This window comes from Engystomops pustulosus, chromosome 10, assembly GCF_040894005.1.
Source record: "Engystomops pustulosus chromosome 10, aEngPut4.maternal, whole genome shotgun sequence".
Taxonomy (NCBI): domain Eukaryota; kingdom Metazoa; phylum Chordata; class Amphibia; order Anura; family Leptodactylidae; genus Engystomops; species Engystomops pustulosus.
Window position 1 is genome coordinate 13,941,552 of NC_092420.1, and position 14,618 is coordinate 13,956,169.

Sequence of the window (14,618 nt, forward strand, 5' to 3'; positions counted from 1 at the left end):
TAAGTTGAATTTGTATGTAAGTCGAAACTGTATATTTTATGATGGTAGATCCAGACAAAAAAAAGTTTTGCCCCAGTGACAATTGGAATTTCAAAATTTTTTGTTGTAATTGGACCAAGGATTATCAATAAAGCTTCATTACAGACACCTTACAGCTGATCACTGCAGTCTGGGACTAAGGTAAAGCATCCAGAGAGGTCACCAGAGGTCACAGTGGGCAGAGGGGTCCGTCTTTAACTATAGGTGGTCTGTAAGTCGGGTGTCCTTAAGTAGGGGACCGCTTGTATCTTCAAACACCAACAGGGATTGCCCTGCTATGTAAGAGGTAGGACTATTCCCTGGCTGGTGCTCTACTGACCTGGCACTCTCTTAATTTTTAGGATTGTGTATTTTTTTACTGCCTGCTATTGTGGATGTTCCTTTTTTGAGTTGCCAGAGTGACAACCCTAATCAGCGGACACTAGCTGACTCTTTTCTCATGGACGAGATGACTGATGCCTCCCTACTTGCTACGTGGCATTTCAGTCATCGGACCTCATCTATCACAAGGGCGGACTGGCCCATCAGAGTCCCAGAGGATGATTCGGTGAGCCCAGGCCTAGAGTCCAAGAAGTTAAGTCATTTTTATCCAGCTATGGTTTGTTTCCTAGGGATTGATAGAGAGTGTGCCCATGATGAGCCAAAAGAAATGAGCCAAGTCGAGGGCTTTTCTTCTTCGCATGCAAGAAAGAAGAGGACATTACAACAATACCATAATAATAATAATAATAATCTTTATACAGTGCCATCATATTCCGTAGCACTTTGCAAATAATAAGGGACATATACAAATATAATATTACTTTACAGAGTACAAACAGTCTTATGGAATAATAGGAGTGAGGGCCCTGATCACAAGAGCTTACAGTCTATGAGGATGATGGGTTTTACGAGCACGGTCTAAACTTTGGAGGTTGAGTGTTAGACTGATAGTCCCGGGAAGGTCTTTCCAGAAAATTGGTGCAGCTCGGGAGAAGTCCTAGCGACATGCATGAGAGTTTCAAATTAAGTTACAGATGAATCTAATATCATTGGCAGATCGAAGACCAGGGGAGAGAGATAGGGAGGTGCAGCATTATGCAGAGCTTTGTGGATGAGGGTTATTATTTTAAACTGACTCAAAATGGAGGCATCCGTGTAGTGTTTGGTCTGAAAGACGAGCCTGGCTACTGCTTTCCAGTATCTTTCCTGACTACAAAGGAAGAGTAGTTGGGTTGGGTTGGTTCACTCAAAATCAACCTCTGATGGCATAAAGGAAAACACCCTTTAAGTTAGTCTTCGCAGTCCGCTTAATGGGGCCCCAGGCTTTCTAGTATCTTCCCTGCTCATTTTTCCATTATGTCACACAGCGGCTTTATGGGGAGGGAAGAATTTGTTGTCTTGTCCCACAGTCGGTGCTTGTTTGCTGAGTATCTGTGCAGTCAGAATGAAGCGCTCCCTGCCATCTGTTGTTAAGCTGGCAGCTAGCGGGGCCCGGCATATACAAACAAAGAGTGAGTCCTGCTGTAAACTGAACCTGTCAGACTCTGCATAGCTCCACTGACCTCCCCAGAGAAGAGGGCAACTTGTGGTACCAGGCACCGACTGCACATACAACTTGTAAGGGAACTTGGGGGGCCATGTTTACTTTCCTCCCCTCTGTGTTCCTCCCAGGGGCCTCAGCTAGTTTATATTAAATCTTCCCATTGACACCGTGTCTTTAGCTTGAAATTATTGCATGTAACAAACAATAAAGCCTGGGATGTGAGAAACGCGAAACCTTAAAGAAACAGATCATGTCTGCAGAGATGGAAAGAATTCCCCTCTACCTACTGTAGACCCAAATGTTTGGAATAATATGTTGTTTTTTTACTTCAACAACAATAGTCAGTGTGCACAGGTCTGTAGTGTCTACCACCACTATGACACCAATATTGTTCTGTGGTGGTCAGTGTGCCCAAATGCATAGGTGACTGTGTACCACCACTATGAAGCCCATACAGGTGTTATACTGTGATTGTGCTCAAAACTGTGTGCCACCACTATGAGACCCATATAGGTATCGTACTGTGACATTTAGTGTGCCTAGGTGACTATGTACCACCACTATGAAATCCGTATTGTTGTCGTTTGTGATAGTCAGTGTGCCCAAATTCCCTCGATGACTATTTACCACCACTATGAAACCCGTTACAGTGTCGGACTGGCCCACCAGAGTACCAGAGGATCCTCCGGTGGGCCCTGGCTCAATAGTGAACCCCAGAGGTCTATCAGAAAACACCACAATTTGGAGTCTGCTAGAGTATATATCCCAGGGAAAAATGAAGAGTGGGCCCCCTAATTAATTTTTTTTCTGGTGAGCCTAAGGAACCCAGTCTGACACTATTTAACAGGGCTCCTGCGCTACGCCAGTGGCATAGAAGCCCTGAATTAATTGCGTAAAGGGTGGGTTAGCTGGTGGGTCGGCGCGGGGCATTTCTGTCTCTGTCCCTGCCCCTGCGCAATCGTTGCAGCCAGCGAATTTTCATTGTAGGGTCTGGTGTACAAATAAACACTTTGCAGGTTCCCACCTGATACATCAATTGTTTGAAGCCTCTTGATGTATCTAGCTGCACCAGATGCTCAGTAGGGCTATCGTACCGCCAGTGTGTGATAAATAACCCCCATTTTGTTCAAGTCTCTTGGTGACTCTGTGTCACCTCTATGAAACCAATATTGGCATCGCCCTGTGATGATTAGTGTGCCAAATCCCTAGGTGACTATGTCCTACCTCTATGAAACGAACATTGGTGTTGTCGTTCTGTGATGGTCAGTGTGCCCGAATACCTAGGTGACTGTGTACCCCACTAGGAAGCCCACTAGTATGCCCAAGACTGTGTACCACCACAATGAAGCCTCTATACATGTTGTTTTGTGATCAAGTCAAGTCTTCGTGTTTACGAGCCTGTGATCCGGTCCATGTGTCACTTCAAGTGATCGTAGCTGAGCTGCATTACTAAGCACAGCCACTACAGTGTACGGCGCTGTGCTTCTTACACCCACAAAGACTATCAATATTAAATGTAAAATTGAATAATTCTCCGTTTTTTTTTGCCTGGGCCTCGATCGGCAGGTGCCGATGCTGCACATTATAAATATCTGTTTACCAGAGATTGCCTTGTTCCGCGAAGGTCAGCGATGTTTGGAAAACTTCCATTTTATCATGAACAGAAAATATGTAGAGCGACTGCATTAGCAGGTCACCCCATTGTCGCGCGTTTGCGGATTGTCTGAAAGCTATAGCCGCACTGTCTATTAAGCTGCGAGCACTGTGTAAACATTCCCGTGTTGTTCCCGCGCGGCACAATAGCCCGGAGATCGGGTTACACCTGCCGGCACAACTTCTAGCAATTAAAGCAATTAGGCCAGAGCTATTTTACAGTCAAGGTCTACGGTGACATTCAAGTCCAAAGCAAATCTAATGAGAGGCTAAGACAGTTGTTGTTTTTGTGCGACTGTATCCACATTGTTCCATAATAATGATGGATGTGCTATAATAACGACCCACGTCCTCGATAGAACCGATCCGATACTGATATCTGCTCATGTGATCGCTGGGGGGGGGGTATTTGTCCTTTTTGAAGGGATAATGTGATGTGCTGAGGAAGGGATTTTTTACCATGTTGAAGGTGTGTGGTGAAGAGGGGTTTCATATACCACTTGTAATGGATGTTCAAGCCGAGATTTCCTCTGACCTACACAGCAAAGGAATATATTGCTACATATTGTACACAATTTCTGTAGCGAGACCATATATAAAGTTAGAGATAGAAACTAGGGCAAATTTAACTTTAGGTTCCTGTTATTAATGTTGACTACCAGATAAGAGGGTCCACCATCCTTAAGAAAGCACCAACCATGGGCAGCCTTTGCTTGGATGGAGTCCTGTATAGTACCAGGCACAATGTAGGCTTCAATGACCCTTTTATGTATTGGTTGAATACTTCAGATAACTGGGTTTTCCAGAAATAATGGCAAATTCCACTGGGCAGGGGTATGGAATAAGGGGCAAGGGTAAGGAAATCAAAATAAAAAATGTATCAACCCTACGGCACTCATGGCTGAACCACAGCTGGACCCGATCAGTCAACTGGGAAATCAGTCAACCTACCCAATATGTTCTGGAAGATAACCACCAGACACAGTGTTCAACCAACTACATACAACTATGGCTAGTTTCCTAGAAATCTGTAGCTTAGATACTCTCAGCTTAGGTACACAGAAGAAGCATAAAAAAAGTCGATTTTTCAGACACATTTACTTAAGATGACCATCGCTATTAGTTATCCGCTCAATTCTTCCCGATACATCCGTAGTGTACTCATGTAAGCTCAGATAGGCTGTGGGAATTTATCCAATGCTTCCTCATGGAATAGTTAGGGCAATTGGAAAGATGGATGGATCCTTAGCGATAGGGGGTACATGTCTGGTCATTGGGCATCCCACAGTTGGAACCCCCAACGATTGTGTGGCCCATATGGAATGGAGCAGAGGTGTGCACACTCCCTTCATCCAATGGGAAGTCCAAGACATTCATAGAAGTGGACGGAGAATGGGGCGGAAATATACATCACATCTGCAATCCTTCTGGTTTGCAAAACGTTATTGGGATCATTTTGGGTCATGTTCTTTGAGTCTCCGGGAGTTTGATCCAGTGTATAGTAGATAAATATCACAACCCTTTTAAAGCCGGGTGCAATGAGAGTATAAGGGGCCAAATACTTTGACCCGAGGGGTCAGTAGATGTTGTTGGTTGTATCGTCTTCGGTCTCTTCTTCTCGTAAACTAAGTCGAAGAGAGAAAAATCTGCTTCCTATTATGCCGCATATGTTCACCTGCACAATGCAAAATTAAATACAGAAAATTGGACTTTTTTCCCCCCTTAAACAGGACACAGACTTTTCCTTTATGAGCCGGAGAACAGCTTGATTACTGTGTCTTAAATTGGTTAAGAAGTTTTAAAATCTACACATTCCAAAGTGTTTAGTATGCAAAAAAGAGCATTTTCAGAAGGCATTGCCTCTCATGAAGAAGATCTTACTTCTCCGTCCCCAAGGGCGTTCTTAATCAGACAGAACCGCAGGCTAAATTAGTAACGGTAAAGCTGCTGACCCTTCACCTGCCACAGACCGTTCTCTTCCCGTTTGTTAACAAACAATCCTAAGTACGAAATTGTGCTGGGAACGTTATTATGTCTGATAGCTTCGTATTAATCATCGGCCATGTCAGACGCCGAGTAATAGAAGGATTTACCGTGATTTCTTGTTATTTTCTCTTATTTTTATCTTATTATTATCCAGTATAACTATAAAATATCCACATGCATCAGATTGGGTTTCTTTAGCTCTTACCCACCAGTCCATTCAAGCTATTTTCTTTACTTTGGGAGATGAGAATTGCCGGAGCCCCTCTTTATATTGGACAATGGATGGAGAGGACTAAGCTACTGCTAGGCTCCTCTAGAACTGACTTATTGCCGATGGAAACAGAAGATTCTACTTGGTTAGAATCCAACCTGCCCTGTCGTTACCATCAGCATATGTAGGAGCACAGTGTCCCATAATGGGTTTGGCCATACGACAATGGGGCTCATTTACTAAGGGTCAGTTGGACGCATTTTTGTCAGGTTTCCCGACGATTTACGTTTTGGGGCAAATTGGCCCGCACGCGATCGGATTGTGGCGCATCGGCACCGGCTTTCACGCGACAGAAATCGGGGGGCGTGACTGTCGGATAACCCGACGGATTCGGAAAAACCACAGAATTTAAAAAAGAATTTGGGTCGCAAGATCAGCACTCACATGCACCAGGAAGAAGAAGGTGAACTCCGGCGGACCTAAGCGCAGCAGCGACACCTGCTGGATATCGGGATACCGAATCTGCGTCGGACAATGCGCCGCGGGATCGCGACAGGACCGGGTAAGTAAATGTGCCCCAATATGTCTAGGGTCCTGTTCATTTTAGGTTTTCCGTAAGACAGAGACTTGCACCTGTTTTATATGTTAATCCAATCCTGGTTTTGGCTCACAATAAATTATGCAAATAACTTAAGACATAACTGAGGTGTGAACTGGGTCAAAAAAATATATATATGCACCTTAATGGAAATCTACCCACAAAACCATCATGATAAATTAGGGGCATTTACTCATAGATCAGGGCACCACGACTGTGAGTATCTTCTTATGTTTGTTATCCATGGCCTCCTTCCTTCTAATATCAACTTTTATAATTATGCTAATGACCTAGAAGGGCTCGGGGGGGGGGGGGGGCATTAGCAAATCCCATCCATGCTGTAGCTTTAAAGGCTTTTACACTGTGTGAGATAAGGGGAAGTGCTGTTAGATCGGGGGGAGACAGTGAGACAGCTTGTGAAGCTACAGCAAAAAGAGGGAACACCCCCAGAGCCCTTCTGACTCATTAGAATAGCCATGGATAACACATATAAGACGATTACCACAGTCCCGGTGCCTGGAGCTATGAGTAAATGCCCTTGGTTTATCATGATGGATTTTGAGGGTAGATTTCCTTTAAAGACATCCACCTTCAATAGATGTTTGCCGAATACTCGTTCCTCCTCACTTCCCCATAGTCATGTGATCTCAGAGATTCGTTTGCCTGGGTCTTACCTCTCTGGCGAGAAAATGGATGAAGCCTATAGAAATTCAATAGATCCAATCCATTATTTCACAATATCTGCCAAAAATATCAGCTGCACATCTCCTGACCATGTTAGTGATCCTCAACTATGGAAACCACAACTTCTGGCATGCCCTGACATCTGTACTTTGTATCCTTGTTGAGAACCAATGATTTTTAGGGGATCCCAAAGCACCTTTACAAGTACCATGTTAGGTCATGTTGAGTTTAAAGAGAAAGGAACCTTTATCAACCATTGTTAGGCATCGTAAAATGTCTTGTAGGGCTATGTATAAACCATGTAATGGACTGTTCTGCATTCCCCTGGTATTGCAGGTATAGAACTATAGGAAGTAAGATATAGAAGAATTCCCTTTCTTACGATAACAAATGCCTACATACCTTCAAAAACATCTCCGAAGGAGCTGAAAAGAGTCACTTTTTGTCTAGGCTTGGGCCATGCTAAGAGAATGGAGGGTGAATGCCACTTCAGATGCTACAATCTTATCTTCTGTAGCAGCACGAACCATCATGCTGGTGTTATTTTATGACATGAGAATCTAAACTTTAAAAAAGCACTAGAAACGTAAGTGAGAATGCGAGTTGCTGATAAAATGTGACCACGTGCGTGATACCAACGAGGGAATGTGAGCTTAATTGGAGATGGGGGTGAAAGGGGATGAAGACCAAATTATGACCCAAAAAAATCAAGTGTATGATTGGTCCATGAATAGCTGGAGAGGATTATGTTTGTTGACCCATCATTGAACTTCTCAGACATTCAATAGGCCATCAAAAAGGATGATTTGGCATTGGTCCAGACTCACAAGTCCTAAGTGAAGACTTTTTCCTTGCAACGTGTCAGAGGAGACCCTGAGAGCCTCCGCAGCTGGCCGTGTGCAATGGCGCAGGAATGCAGTAAATAAATAAGCTTTCTTCCCAGCCAAGAAAGTAGTATATGTTCTCTTACGTGTGATTTATTAACAACAATTATCAGAGAGAGTGATGCTCACTTCCTGGATGGTGGAAGAGCCCTAATTATACAACCTGCCAGTCCATGGAACTGATTCACTGCCGGGCCGGGGGAAATTATAGACCTGCTCTATGTTGAGGCTTGTAGGGGTGAATTAAGTAAGGATGACATCTGGTAATTTCCATTCAGCTGGATAACGGAACGGTGCATCCCCGTCACTCAGCGTCCCGGACGTGTTACCTCCCATTGAAGCACCTTGTAGTGTTATACAGTATTATACGGGGGCTTCAGATTTCTCCATCTGATCTTCTTCCACTCAGGTTAACATTACTGATTTCCCTTTAGTGTCCTATCTGCAGGCAGCATGTTATAGAGCACGAGGAGCTGAGCAGATTGTACATAGTGTCCTATCTGCAGGCAGCATGTTATAGAGCAGGAGGAGCTGAGCAGACTGTACATAGTGTGCTATCTGCAGGGAGCTTGTTATAGAGCAGAAGGAGCTGAGCAGATTGTACATAGTGTCCTATCTGCAGGCAGCACGTTATAGAGCAGGAGGAGCTGAGCAGATTGTACATAGTGTCCTATCTGCAGGCAGCATATTATAGAGCAGGGGGAGCTGAGGAGATTGTACATAGTGTCCTATCTGCAGGCAGCATATTATAGAGCAGGAGGAGCTGAGCAGATTGTACATAGTGTCCTATCTGCAGGCAGCATATTATAGAGCAGGAGGAGCTGAGCAGATTGTACATAGTGTCCTATGTGCAGACAGCATGTTATAGAGCAGGATTAGATGAGCGGATTGCACAGAGTACCCTATCTGCACAAGGAATGTTATAGAGCAGAAGGAGCTAAGCAATTTGTACATAGTGGGGCACATTTATTTACCCGTCCGCGGAGTTCCCCGAAAGTGCATTGTCCGATGATCATGCACTCTGGCGCGATTCACTAAGATCATGCGGCCGATTTCCTGCATGTGTCGCTTCCCTGCACAGGTCCGACAGAGTTCACCTTCTTCTTCCCGGTGCATGTAAGTGCATTGTCTTGCGACACAATTTGAAAGTTAAATCCTGCGCTCAGTCCGAATCAGTCGGATGGTCCGACATCACTCCCCCCCAATGTGTGTTGCATGGAAGCCGGCAACTTTGCGCCAAATAAGGATCACGGGTGTCAAAATTTCAGCGCAGACACTTCTTAAATACCTGTCCAAGCCGTGTAATCCCGAAAAAGGTGCACTGTCCGATGAAAGTGAGCAGCACGACCCTTAGTAAATGAGCCCCCTTGTCTCTCTTTCTATACTGTGTATTACACAGATGGGTCAATAATGTAATACTTCATTTCTCCTGCGGGGGCACTGTGAGGAAACCGATAACTGTGAATAATAATAATTCTTTATGTATATAGGGCACACAGATTACGCAGCGCTGCTCAGAGTTTGCCAAATCAGTCCCTGTCCCCAATGGGGCTCACAATCTAATCAACCTACCCAGATGTTTTGGAGTGTAGGAGGAAACTAGAGGTCCCGGAGGAAACCCACTCAAACACAGAGAGAACATACAAACTCTTTGCAGATGTTGCAAGGCTGTAATGCTAACCACTAACCACTAAGCCTTCTGTCTGAAGTGATGCTCCCCTTCCAGTCATAAGTGAATTATAACACAGGCGGTTTGGGTGGTAGCCCGGGGCTTGAGCAATGGGGTCCAAAATCGAATCAACCTACTAGTATGTTTTGGAGTGTGGGAGGAAACCGGAGGACCCGGAGGAAACCCATGCAAACACGGAGAGAATTTTTTTACAAAAACTGCAATGTAGGCCAACTCTTTAAGAACAAAAAAATATATAGGGGGAACCAAAAATTGAAAGGGGGGGGGAATATATTTTTTAAACATGTAAAAATTTTGTAGAATATTTATGTTATTTTTTCCTCCTTGTGTAGTAACTTCTGTACCTTCCTGCCTCTGGATATTGGGATAAAACCCCCATTGCCTGGGAAATAAGCTGATGTCTCTGTGAAATAGATTGGCCCCCCTCCCTTCTACCCCCAGTCATCGGCCTTTTTGAACTGTTTTTTGTGGCTGATCAGTTCCTCCTAATATGTCTCTTGATTTCGGCTATTGTAATACTCAGACGACACGCTGTTCCAGTCATTTTTATAAGCTTTAGATGCTCCTGCCTGTCATACACTGTGGGTTTATCTGCAGCGTCTGGATTTGCTTTAAGACTTGCATGTCTATCAAGCTTCTGTTGCTTTGAATGGAAGATCAAAAGAAGATGAAATCTTGTAAAGAAAAAAAAAAAAAAAATCCCTTCGATGAAGGAGCGAGACGTGGGGCCCGTGTAAACATCCACTGACAGCTTCCAAAGCGGTTAGCACCCAGTGACAGGAACCGCTATGCCCCCCTCCCTCCCCTACAAATCTCTGACTACCTAAGATAATATCCCCATTCCGCATAAATTAAACATGGCCGCCAGACTGTTTTCGCTCGCCTTCGCGCAGTCTTTTCGAAACGGGTTTGTGTTTGTTCTAAATATCTGTGATATGTCACCCACATGACAGCAGACAGAACTCCGATGATTAAGAGGAGCCAATTTACTCATGTGTAGTCAGAGCTGGATGGCGCTGCGCGTGAATTATGAATAATTTAACCTCTTCCGAGCTGGAGACGCATCAAATAATAGTCATTTAGATGGCGACGTGACGGTGGTGGAAGAACCTTTGGCTGATAACTTGAGATTTGTTCGACGGATTGCGGGGATAGTAAAAAAAATAAAAAATAAAAAAGCACGTAATAAAATAAAAGATATAATAACAATAATAAATCTTTAGTTTTAGAGCGCCATCGTATTCCGCAGCGCCGTGCAGATCATGTGACACATATACAAATAGAGAAAGGCATTACAGGGTTACGTACAAGATAGGTTCCATAGGTTTGTTCTTAAGTTGAATTTGTATGTAAGTTGGAACTGTATATTTTATAATTGTTGATCTAGACAAAAAAAATTTTTGGCCCCAGTGACAATTGGAGTTTCAAATTTTTTTGCTGTAATGGGACCAAGGATTATCAATAAAGCTTCATTACAGACACCTTACAGCTGGTCATTGCAGTCTGGGACTATAGTAACATCCAGAGAGGTCACCAGAGGTCACGGTGGGAAGAGAGGTCCGTCTGTAACTAGGGGTCATCTGTAAGTCGGGTGTCCTTAAGTAGGGGACCGCCTGTACAGAACAATAAAATATCAGGTGAAATAAATGGAACGATGGCCCTGCTCACAGGAGCTTGCAGTCTATGAGCATAAACCAATATAAACTAAAAACAATTAAAATATAAAAATTGAGCAGCAGGAATCGCAACTATAAAAAATAATTTAAATAAGCAACAAAAAAAGTTTTCTTAAATGGTAAATAAAATGAATCGAAATAAAAAAAAAAATGTATTAAAAATTATTAAAAATCTGAAAAAGATCGAGTTGGGGCTGCAATAAATTTAAATAAGAAGAATAAATAAATAAAAAATAAAAAAAAATAGGAAACAGCCTCAACAGTAAAGACTCAACTCTAAAAACTATTGAAAAAAATAAAAAACGGATGATGAGAAAAGATATAAAATAAAATAAATGAAAAGCAATAGCCAAAAAAAGGACATGAAATAAATATCAACATAAAAATATTTAGAAATTAATAAAAAACAAATGTAATAAAAAACAGGACGTTCCTATAGCACGGATGTTGTAGATACGCGGCGCAGGCTTTGAACCTTTCATAGAAATTCCGCACACATCGGGAAAGTGCTGAGATTCAGACCGAATCGTCTTCTGCGAGTCTTCACAGCTGATGTCTTATTCTCCAACTGTGCTTTTTTTTGGGTTTTCTTGTAAGGTTCCCCGCGCCGTTTAGATGGAGTCGCGCTTTTCACAGGATACAGTGTTCCAGTTTGTGTTTTCTCACGCGGCCGTTAATGTGTTTACAGTTTTTCGTAGAAATATTTTGCAGAGAAATATTTGTGACACCTTTATACATATATTTGGGGGTTTTTTTAGAATTTTTTGGTTAATTAAAACTAGATGTTGTCTTTGCAAATATTCTATTATCCTGAGCTGTGGGTATATACAAGCGGGTTACATAGAAGGTAGGTTTCATAGGTTTGTTCTTAAGTTGAGTTTGTATGTAAGTCGGAACTGTATGTTTCCACATTTTTTGCTGTTATGGGACCAAGGTTTATCAATAAAGCTTCATTACAGACACCTTACAGCTCATCATTGCAGTCTGGGACTATAGTAACATCCAGAGAGGTCACAGGGGGCAGAGGGGTCCGTCTGTAACTATGGGTTGTCTGGAAGTCGGGTGTCCTTAAGTAGGGGACCGCTTGCATTGTACTCTTACAGATTAATTCATGTTAATATGCGAGATGGGATTCCCATTTGGGTCTGTGTTCAGCAAAATTTGTTTGTACTTAAAATTTAAAAAAAATTATTGTCAAATTCTATCCAATGGGTGTCTGTCGTTGGAGCACACTCAATGCATTCTATGGATGGGCAGTCATATCATGCATCCAGCATCCAGGGCATATGGCATGATCATACTGCATCTTCACATATAGGGGGATTTACCCATAATGCAAGCCATGCAGTTACTTGGAGCCCTGGAGATTGATGGGGCCCACACCAAAGTCCTCAGGATGCCAATACTGTTGGAAGCTATGATTGGCCCGACCCGAAAGCAATGTGCTTGGGTTCCTAAAAATACCCTAGTATATGGAGTTAACAGAGGGATCAAAAGACCATGTTCTTGTGATCTCATCACTGAGCCCCCCACCAATGAGCAAGTCAATCCCTATACTGTGGACAGGGGGTAACTTTTTGCCACTGGAAAACCCCTTTAGGTTTATATTCCATAGGAGCCCTCATAATAAATTTTTCCCCTCCCTTGGAATGTCACCGGACCTGCCGGACTATCTGATCACACCCCTAAATCTGGTGGGCTGGGTTTCATACTGGGACAGGGCTTAATTTTTGGAATTTTTTCTAAGATTTTGGGACTGCCTAAGTAAATTTTGGAGGGTTGGCTCGCATTCCTTGTCCCAATTCCATAGAAACCTTTTAGGAAGGGTTTGGAATATGGGAAGAAACTAAACCCATACCAATCCCATACAAATATATATAGAGAACGTACAGACCCCATGCATAAGTTGCCAAGGGTTGGATTCAGTCCTAGGTTCCATACGGCAATAGCAGAAATAGCCTGATAGGTTTTATTCTTTTAAGGGGTTGTCCTAACAAATTTACCAAGGATAACGGTCAGATCTCTGGGGGGTCTGATTCCTGAAACCTTTTGTGGTTGGGAGAAAGGGGCCTTAAAGTTCCTCTGAAAACATGCATGACCAGGGCTCCATTAGTTTCTGTGCCGCTGGTTTTCAAGGGATACTTTTGGTCCCCTATTCACTTAATTGATACTTTCCCGGTGCCCAATACTTATCGGTGCCCCATCTTATCAATACTGGATAATTCTCTTAAGTGGGACAAACCCTTTAATAAAGAAAAAAGAAGAGGTCTTTAAGAAGACCTCTTTAAGAAGGGGTTTATACCATTATCTGTAATAACAGAACTCCACTCATCCACCATCTACCCTTGTAGAATGCCATCTATCCCCGTCTATCTTCGTATACCCCCCCACTAATCCACCATCTACCCTTGAATACACCCACCCATACACCGTCTATCCTTGTAGAACCCCACCCATCCACCATCTACCCTTTACGACTGCCACCTATCCACCTTCTACCTTTGTAGACCCACACCCATCCACCATCTACCCTTGAAGACCCCCACACATCCAACGTCTATCCTTGTAGACCCCCCAACCACACACAGTCTACTTTTGTAGATCCCCAACCATTCACTATCTTCCCTTGTAGGCCCTTCCACCATCCGCTGTCTACCCTTGTAGACCCCCACACATCTACCATCTATCTTTGTAGAACCCTACCCTTCCACCTTCTACCCTTGTATATCCCCCACCTATCCACCGTCTACCCGTGTAATGCTCCCAAACTTCCACCATCTACCCTTCTAGATCCCCCACCCATCCGCTGTCTACCCTTGTAGACCCCCACCTTCTACCATCTATCTTTGTAGAACCCTACCCATCCACCTTCTACCCTTGTATATCCCCCACCAATCCACTGTCTACCCGTGTAATGCTCCCAACCTTCCACCATCTACCCTTCTAGATCCCCCACCCATCCACTGTCTACCCTTATAGACCACCCAATCATCCACTGTCTACTCTTGTAGACCCCCTCACCCATCCACTGTCTACTCTTGTAGACCCTCTACCCATCCACAGTCTACCCTTGTAGACCACCCACCCATCCACTATCTACCCTTGTAGACCCCCTCACCCATCCACTGTCTACTCTTGTAGACCCTCTACCCATCCATAGTCTACCCTTATAGACCACCCACCCATCCACTGCCATGCTGGTGCACTTAAAACATACAAAGCCCTAAATCCTCGGTAGTTACTTGATCCCACCCCATTCTTTAGACCACACACAAGTCGTTCACCACAACAGGTGCCAATGTCTTCCTGGTTCCTGGGGATGCTGGGATTTCTAGTCCTTTAGACTCAACCTTCCAAACCCGGCAATGCGGTGATTAAACCTCAATGATATCTCATCGCAGAGATGATTGTATCCAGCATGGTGGAATATCTGAGTGTGAGTATTCAGCAGATCCCAGTGTGTAGTGTGTATTTCATCACGTAACAGAGGGGAAGGGTGGGGGGGGGGATAGATTTTTTTTATTGTACAATGAGCTCATTTAGCTGTCTAGAAGAGGGGTGGGTAAGGGGGGGGGGGGTCTAAAAAGTGTATTTTATTGTTTGTTGGTCCAGTCCACCGATGTAATTAGTTTGGTATGTGCCTACAGATGGGACTTGTGGTCAGAAAGGAGG

The 14,618-nt window shown here is 43.7% G+C and overlaps 1 protein-coding gene across 14 annotated transcripts in view; it reads left to right on the top strand.

Moving 5' to 3' along the window:
- FOXP1 (forkhead box P1) overlaps positions 1 to 14,618 on the top strand; it is a 601,095-nt gene that overhangs the window by 442,893 nt on the left and 143,584 nt on the right. The window lies entirely within an intron of this gene.